Source organism: Pomacea canaliculata, linkage group LG6, assembly GCF_003073045.1.
Source record: "Pomacea canaliculata isolate SZHN2017 linkage group LG6, ASM307304v1, whole genome shotgun sequence".
NCBI classification, from domain to species: Eukaryota; Metazoa; Mollusca; class Gastropoda; order Architaenioglossa; family Ampullariidae; genus Pomacea; species Pomacea canaliculata.
In genome coordinates this window covers 18,189,134-18,199,234 of record NC_037595.1, presented here as the reverse complement: position 1 = coordinate 18,199,234, position 10,101 = coordinate 18,189,134, and positions in this window count along the sequence as shown.

Below are 10,101 nucleotides of genomic sequence, written 5' to 3'. Positions count from 1 at the left end.
TATTTCTTTTCTAATTTTTTTTTTTGGAGGGGAGGGTCTTTTCCCAAAGGCATGCACCCTTATGCAAGCATTTTCACCGCGAAACACACCCTCTTTTTCTATTTTTAAAGTTTTAACATTTTGTAATAATTTTTCTTTTTTTCTTTCCTCCAAAAGCCTGTCCACTCCAAGCAAGCATTCTCCCCCAAGATACTTACGTCGCTACCATATTCTTCGCTGTAGTCGTGTAAGCTTACCGGCAGAAATCGTGCAGACCTACACACAGATACTCAGGACTTTTCGGGGTGCGTTTAACCGGGTGGGGACCACGCGCCGGTTCAACGCGTCTGCGAGAGGCCGGCCTGAGGCTAGTACTCGGCGCTAATTGCCGACCCTTGGAGAAACGATTACGAGATCAGGCCTACAGCACTATAACGCTTTGCAAAAATAAAATAGTAAAAAGAAAATACTTGAATTTTAACAAGTTTAAATGAACTTTAAGCGATTTTGTCATTATTTCCATTATTTCCCCAGTGCATTTCTCACATCTTGGTTATCCCTTAAGTATCTCGTTTTAAACTTCCTTGAACACAAGTATTTTTGCAGACAGATGGATAGGTGCACACATATTGCCATTGAAAAAATTAGAAAAGCAATAAAATACAGAGATAACACACACACAGAGACACACAAACGCACGCACCAATTAACCCTCCTACCGGGACACACTTGTAAAACAGATACGCAGTCCACTTTCATGTTGAAATAATAGTAAATAAATCTTGAAGCTAAACAGCTATAATTATGCGTAGATTATTCTAAAAACTTCTGTCTTCTTTAAACAGTCTTTGTAAATACAAACGATGTGATTGATGCTCTTCACATTTTTCTGACTGTACTGTATAGCAGTTGGGTTTTCTTTTAGCCTCGTGTTTAAACACTCTTTTCTTATCGCAATTGTCCTTCATTTTACACATTTTATTGTCCCTTATGCTAATATTTGGTCAAAATTATGAACGAACCATTTGTAAAGATTAAAAAAAACATTGAGCAGAACAACGCTAAATTAAAAATAATGTTGCTTTAAGTATAAATGTAGTTTGTTATACACTTTGTACACACAGCATCAGTAAAGTATCCTGTTATTTGTGTTATGAATATTTTAAAGATGTTTGAATTAGAAGACATTACCAGGCTTGAGAAATAGTCCCCGCTCTGTGTACAAGGGAAAAGAGGACAACCGCAAGTACGGATGTTTTGTTATCACATCAGAATTAACTTATACACATAATTTTGGGATTAATTTAAATTTTAGTTTTGGAATCCTTTCGAGGCTAGGTGTTTACCCGCAAAGCCACTAAACCCGGGCAAAAAGAAAATATTACTCTACTGTTCTTCCACCTTTATTTCCAAGGTAAGATCTGCATTCAATAACCTTAAGAGCCCCGCCTTTAGATAAACAAATACTAATCACGCTTTTGTAAGGACTGTTGCAATGCGGATTTAATCACCAAAACTTCGAGAACTCAACTTGTTTAATTGTGAACATCTCCTACTGTACTGGGATTTGTTGCAGTCATTGTCTACAGTTAATTACTAGCTTTGTTTACCATGACATTTCATGGCATCAACAGTTGGTGGACACATGACAAAATTCCGGACCCAATGATTTGTGATCCAATCCTATGGTTATCAACTGTAACTAAACTATAAGCCGTAAAAATATTTCTTTTCTTAGTACTTAACACATTCTTATTTGTGTGTATATAATATTATATATATATATGATTGTAAACACAATTTTTTTCCTGTAAATAATACATTTTTATAGTTCTTATCTTTCTACATACGTCGTTTAAAGATGAATCTCACTAAACTTGACTAATGCCGATAACAATCCTAATGAAATCAATAAGATTCATCAAGCAGTTTTTGAAGAAGCATTTGGCAATATGGAATTAGTAAACAATAATTTATTTTCTTAGGAAGTTTACAAATGTTTGGAAAAGCTCAAGAACATTGCCATCTTTGAGCTCATTTCTGCGTTACTCTGTAGAAGCTTCTTCCCAACATAGTTGTTTCTGTATTTTGGTGTAAGTGTGATTTATTTTTAAAGTTTAGGAACGATTTTCTTTAAGCTTGATGTATGCCATGATGAACTCAAACACATCAGACACGGCAGTGCTAGACTCAGACATGTCTACCAACCTCACTCCCAGCAACAGTCTCTATGTAGTAGAGGTTGTATGGTATTCAGGTCTTCTCAGTCTGCAATGTCTGGTGGGCATCCCCACCAACATCATCAACTGCCTGGTGTTCTGGCGACAGGGTCTTAGAGACCGCATCAACCTGTGTCTCTTCTCACTGGCTTTGTCTTACTTCTTCTATTTTTCCATCGCGTTTGCAGTATTTTCTGTTGCTGTTCATTCTATCTAGTTTTTATGATATCACTTTTAGTGAGGAGTACCTCTCTAAAAGCAAAAGTAACAATTGGAGGTGTTGCACGTGGGTTTTGCGTTGACATCCAATTGTATTAGACATGGTTGGTGGCTGTAGACACGTGGTGTGTGTTGTGTTTCCACACCGTGCTGCCATGCATTATGCGCACCAAGACAATGGCGTCACTGATAGCCTCGTGTTTCCTTCTCACCCAAGTCTTAGGTGTTTTGTACCCAGTTTCTCTCAGAGCTTTTACATTAACTGTAGGAGAGCGGGTACACTGGAAAACTGGTTATACTAAATTTTTTTTAGAAAATACATTACTTGTAGTTCTATTTTTATACTACACACTCGAAACTCTCGGGCCTCTTGTTATTGTGATAGTCGTGATGATAGCAACGATTGTGACAGTAACAACACTGAGATCAAGCCTCAAGTGGCGAGAAACGAGATGTTGTATCACCAATAACCTAAACAACCGACAGGTGGCGCTGACCAAGATGCTAATAAGTGAGGCCAGCATCTTTATAATTGTTATGGCGCCGTGTGCATTGTTACAGGTTATATCAAACTTGATATTTGATGAGGACTGGCGTGTGACAGTCTCTTCAATTATTTATACATCTTCTAAATTGAACGGTTGTCTTAACTTTTTTATTTACTGTCGTCGTTCCTCGAGATTTCGCCAGGAGCTGTATATTATTGCAGGAAAGTCGTAAAATGCAATTTATGAAAGTATACACAAAATGTCAAGCTGGCTTTAATTTTTTTTACAAAAACATCCCTAACTGTATTATATGATACTGTTTACCCTGTACTAGACTTATCTCCATCCACAAAATTACGTTGACATGTCGATTCCCTAGGTTAGCAGTAATCTTTAAAATATTGGATCGCATAATTGGGAGGAGTTTTCTCTTTTTCTTCTGTTAAAGGGAAGTAAATGTTTGCTGACGATGTAGTATATTTGCATTGGTATTGCTCTCCCCTTATACTTCATTTTACTTTGTCTAAGTATTGTTTGAGAACGACTCCAAGGAAATGACTACAACGAAAATAAAAATTACATAAGTTACCAACTCACCTGCACTTTACCTCCTAACCTACAACTCACTTTCTTCTTTTTTATCTATTTTATACCTTTACATTCATCTACACCATTCTCGCTTCCCTCATTGTGTTTTATCTTCTTGTAATTATCTTACACTCTCTTGCACTCTACGTGTGTTTCTTATCAAATATAGGTTCATTTTATTTAAAATCGCTTGTCTTCCAGTATATTAAATTTTGAAAATTCGCGCGCACACACTCACACGGGGAGTGAAATGCAAAAAGAGAAAAGTGAACGGTAAAAGATGAAGACAATTTTCTCTCCATGAAATTGTTTATTATTAAAATACGATTATAACTAGATACGGTAAGTTTATGGATAGTTATATAGGATGAACAAATTGTCATGGATCATACTTTAAGATTTATTTAACTGGTTTTGTCGTGAATAAGTCACGACTAGACCAAAAGCAAAAGCAGGTAAAGGTGAGTAGATCAGAGAGAGAAAGGCACACAGAGAGAAGGTACAGTATATTTTATCTTTATACCCTACTCTACAGGGTCGGGAAGATTTATTATTATTACAGGTTTATGTCGTTTTGTTTTTAATTCTTTGTGGGCAGCGTCAGAATTAAACCATGTTACAATCAAAAGTGTATTGCGATGTGGAACATTAAACATGTAAACTGTGTATAAGCATTCAAGTGATGACAGTCCATCTGCGACTGTTTTGTCCGCCGTAAGCAGTGTGAATAGACAGACCTGATCTTTGGGATCGCTAGTCTGTTGTTCGTGACTTGGAGCAGCTGCTGTGATGCTGTGATGAGCAGGAGCAGATGCCAACAGTGACCACAGTGAGAGAAACAATGGTGCACCAACATCCACTGGACCGTCCTCCGCCACCGACTGTTGTTAGCATCCAGTGTTATTGCCGTTCTCCTCACCGGTGTGTGGAGCTGAACTAATGTCTACATGCCGAGCAAGTGTGTATTTTTTATACAAAAGTAAAGAAATTAAGTAAACTGTTTAATGTAAGGAACGGGGATCCAACATCTTCCTGACATTTTTATGAACTGTTTGCCAGAGATAGCCCTTTGTATTTATGAATATATAAGCATATAACCTTACTAAGTGTATTTCGTTGTCCAATCTAATTAACTTTGTAATAATATTAATTTAAATTTGACAATCTAACTGTGTTGTGTGTTGATGGTTTATACATTTCAGTCGACTTTTAAGTACATTAGTGTTAGCATATGGACATTCGGAGTGACTGGGTGGCTGTGTGAAGGCGCGTCCTCATCAGATGCTCTGTTGTGTACTGTCTAGTCCCACATTCTTCCCACAGTTTTACACATACTTACCATCAATATTTTTATACGACACATACTCAATAATTGATTACAAGATATAATTGTTTGATAGTGCAAAAACAAATCGAAACATATTAAAAGATTTAGCCCACCGACATTAACGAAAATGTTTCTATTAGCGGTAAACAATTTGTATTGCTTAATCTTTTTTTATCATTATGTGTAGTTTACCTCATCGCGATCAGCATCTTTTTCCTAGCTACTTAATTCAAATTGAGTGAATACTTTCTGATTTGTTTTCTCATTGTTTGGGTGACATTTACACAGTGTAGTAGTTGCATTTTGTGTGTGTGTGTGTGGTGATGTGTATCTTGCAAAATCTGCCATTTTTCGAATTTGATAGAGGCTATCAAAATCATCACCCTATTTGTAATAAGTTAAATGTTTATGATTAATTCAAATTTCAAAATATAATTATGAAGGAGAGGAGAGACTCTGTTCTGACCCTAAAGTATATATTTTTATCAATTGGATATGCATTTAGAAAAGTACATTCTGCAGGTAAGAAAATAATCCCTTTTTGTAAAGGGCAGAGAAATGCAAGTCACAAAGCAAACAAGACGAGCACGGGAAAAAATATTTGTCTTTTACACACTTTTCTGCCAAAAAAAGAACGTTCAAGTCGGCGCTGACTGGAAGGTAGTCGTTGTTTACTATTATTCACTCAATCCCTCACACGGAATATAAAAAGTCTTCACCGCTTGAAATAAACATTGGCCAAGTAGACTAACAGATCTGCTGTCTGGCTTAATTCCAGGTAGTGGGCGCTTAAATATGTATAGGTCTGACAAATCATCATTCACAATTTTAAGACTTTCCTTTAATGAAAGATCACAGTAAACAGTAATAATCTGATAGCGGGAAGCCCCCCAGATCGCGAATATAAAAAAGTTACTGGCCTTCTACTCTTCTTTTTTAAATTATTTAGTAATTACTGATGCTTCCATCTTGAAAATATTCATCACCTATGGCAGACACTGGCGGGATCTTAACAAGTTCAATTACATTAGACTGAGAGTTTCTCTAACTTCTAAATTTTTTAGCGATGATGAAAAACAAGCAAACGTATGTAAAAAAATAAACATTTAAAGAATCTCATTCTGTGTCATCTCATGTTCTTAACTTTCTATAAAAAAAATTATAATTTGTAGTGTTCAACTATAATGTCTGCTTGATTTTGTTCAGTTCGATGTCTCTGTAAGGAAAACGTAGGCTTTGAGTAGCTCAAGAAGTTGTTTTCTTCTTCTAAGTCTCACTCTGCTTATACATATATTATATGTTAGTATGTTGATGACAATGGTGCATCGTATTAATGACATATAGGCAGTGAAATTGTTGGGGCATAATGGTGCTTTAAATTTATAATATCCATGTTACCACTGAGCTATTGTATTATTGACTTAGTATGGCATTCTTAATTTGAGCGCTCTACTTATCTGGTCCTGATAATACAGCAAAATAACAACTAAACACTTATAAATAAGAACCTGACAACTATTGTCATATTTATATCTTTTTCGTGTGAAGACTGATCTATAATCGAAATCATTTATTTTTAAAATGCAGTTGTTTTAAAGACTGTAAAAACCGAAAACTGACAGTAGATAGCCCTGATGTGCCAAACCACAACCATAAGCAGTTTACCCCAGCAAATAAAAATGGAGCTCAAATCAAATGTGTTACTTCCTTTTCAGCAAAATATTTTCTGTATGTCAACACAGAGTGGATTTATTTAAAACATATTTAGAATTAGTTGTTATGATCAAATTAGCAATAAAAAAAATTCTTGTACTTGTAAAATTTTACGAATGTTTTGTTCCTACTAAACAATAACAAATTATATGAATACGTAAATGTAATGATTTTAATTTTATAAAAGCGGCAGTAAAAAGTGTATGGTAGTTCGGAGATGCAAGCGATATATTTTAGAAACAAAGCTTCACCACTTTTTCTTGTTTAGCTCTCTTCATCAAAAATAATCTACATTTGAATTAAACTGCACACTAAGTTAAATACTTTCAGCCATTGGAAGGAGCTTGTAGAGATATGATTAAGGTTCTATACGCACCATCTACTTACCATGTACTATCCACAGTTACAATCTTTGAATAAACAAGCTTCCACCGCAGCTGATTGTACATTGTTATCTAATCCTTGATAAAAGTGATGATCCTGAAGCATTTTGACACGATGTTCATATTTCTCTCTCCCTTGAGGTTTTTGTTGACATTATCTAGGTGTCTCATAGATTGTTTTTGAATGGCCATAATTATTCAATGATAGTCTGAAGTTTGCTTGGACATTTTTGATGTCATCAGAGTAAACAGAATGGCAAAACCACATAAGGCAGAGGGAGCGAGATGTTGACACACAGTAGACCTTACATTATCTTTCTTCTACAGACCTGTGGTTGTCACAATGTACTTATCTCAGTTAACACCGTTTTAAACAAGGCTCACACTCAAGTTTCCAGTTTGTATCGACATGAAGAAATGTTATGCCAATAAAAAAATGTTCTCACTTTCCACGTTTACATAAGCTGATTAAACTAGATAATTTTCTCAGTTCGTTCATGAATTTAGAGGAGCGACTGTAATAGATAAAGAAAGTGAGGAAGCTATGTATCACAGGGAATCCGTTCGCGAATCCGCTGCTGATATCGTAAAGCCTGTAGAGGGCGCCGTATGGAGAATAGGTTTCCAGGAACAAGCCAGCCATCACGTGCAGTACCCCGGGTATCGAGCAGACGATGTAGACACACGAGGCGAGTACCAGAGTCTTTGTCAGCGCCACCTGCTGGCTGTTGTGTTCAATACTTGTACAACTTGTCTTTCGTCGCCAGGCGGCGGCAGCTGTCAGTTGTATCACAGTTATTAAAGTCGCCAACGACACGATGAAGAAAGTAATTAGCGGAACACTAATGTGAAAAATTGTCAATGTAATTAAATCGAACACATATTTGTTAGAGAGGTATAGCTGTGAAGGAACTAAAACCCATTGAGATGTTTCCGCTACTTCTGTCTTAATGACATCATATTTAAAAGGCTGACAGGCGAAACCAAGATGAGCAACTATGGCGAAGACAATTAAAATTTGTCTAATGGTTCGCGTGGTAACAACAGATGGCGCCAGAAGTGGAAAGACAACACACACGCACCGCTCTATGGCGATCACCATGACATAGAAACTGGAAGTGGTTCTAAAAGCAAAATTAATTCCATAAAAATACGACACAGATTTTTGATACTCCTCTCTACCAATCCCAAACACCTGTTTGTCGCTTATCAAGCTGGTAATACCGAAGTAGGCATGCGAGGCAACAAACACTATGTCCGATAAGGACAACGAGAAGAGACAAAGGTTCATTCGATCTCGCAGGCCCTGTTGGTAGAAGACCAGACAGTTCATCACATTGGTAACAATACTGATAACTGCAAGAATAGTAATGATAGACTCCCCGACACCGACAAAAATAATAACCAAATCGGAAACTTCCCTAGTGTTAGAATTCTGTTTGAAGGTAAGATTTACAGTTGCATTGCTGGCATCGTGAAGGAGACCCGGCGAGATGGCTACTGACCTGTGAGTACTGGGTGGCTGCATGGCATCAGCCTTCTATTATAGTGAGTAAACCGCCTCTAAATAAGAAACATGTCTTTATTCACAAGTTACAGTCTTTTTATAACCTGGTTGGCAATCCTTACATAACTGGTAAACAGAACAAGACATTTTACGAGGCCTACAGTGTAAAAAAAAAAAACAATTTACCATTGCAACATGTTCGCACACAGTAAAAAAGTGTAACATCACTTAAAGCATTGACCTTTAAAGCTCCACTGTCTCTTAATGACACGAGTAACTGTGCAATCGAAACAAGTCTTGTTACTTCAGTTAATTTTATTTTTTAACACTCTCCTCGTTTACAGATTCCCTTGACGTAAAATCTTGAAGTTCGACTTTTAAAAAGCCCGGATGACATTTTCCCTTTTACCTCGATTCTGTGTCTAAATTTACTTGAGAAACCACGCCTTTACGAAAAAAAATTTCCAGTGAAGGATTGTCTTTGTGTATTTTTGTTATTGTTGCTGCTGTTTTGTTACTTACTTACTTCCATGTGCATCATTGTGAACGTTCAGAAAGAAACTCGTTTTTTTCTGATCATACTGTTACCTCAATGACTTATATGCGCTACAAGCAGAAATAATCATTTGCAAAAATATATTTTCTGTTTTTAGTAAATTTAAGCCTCACAATGTCTGGCGGGGCTGCATATATATATATAGAGTAATTAATGGTAATATTATCTTACTGCGGGCAGAGTGGGAACACTGAACAGTTGGCACGATGCTGAAACTCGCTATCACGAGTGTAGAAGAAGTACTACCTAAAGATTCCACGTACACCTAATGCTGTGAACTAGGGAGAATATGCTAATATTCTGTTTGCTGCTAAGTACATCGTAAATGACTATTGCTCTTATCTATTTATAAATGTTTGATATTTGGACAAAGGATGTATGTAATGCACTTACTATAAACACAGAGCATCCTTAATTAAATTAATCCTATGATCAGTCATCCAGGTCTTACCATTTAACCCTAAAATTTTCTGCAATTAAAGAAAAATACTCAAGTCTGATTTAGTAGTTTCTCGTCCATTCCTGTATTGTTAGCAAGATATCGACAAGACATTATACCAGTAGCACAGTGCGAGCATCATTAGGTTCACTTAATTAACTACATCCGGGACTTCGTCATTATCGAAGGCTTGTAGTGCGATGCACAAGACACCAATTATCGTGGCTCTGTGAAAGGAGAATCTGTTTCACAAGTATTGAACAAATCCAGCGGCAGGTCGCGTTGACACTTTCAGGTGTTACGACAAAAGAATCTAAACTGTGCAGGTGACACAAGGAGGAGGGAGTAACCGTGATGCACGTGGCAGTGGGACTGATTCGCTTCTTACCAGGTAACTACACACCTGGCCAGACCATCAGTTCCAGTCGCAGCTCTTCTATACCATAGCGGAAGTCATCTCCTCTTTTATGTTTACGACAATAAAAGCTCTCGAGAAGAATATTCCACGAATGAGCTAGTTAAGTTACTGTCTTGCCATTGGCTTTTTTCCTCCCATCTTCTACATACTTGTACTTGTTGTTCACACGACAGTGCTTTTTCAGATAATTGGTCTCTTCGATGTCTTGTTCGTCTTCGAAAAGGATAGGTTTTTAGTCTCGTTATGTGTGCTCTGTGCTCTACAA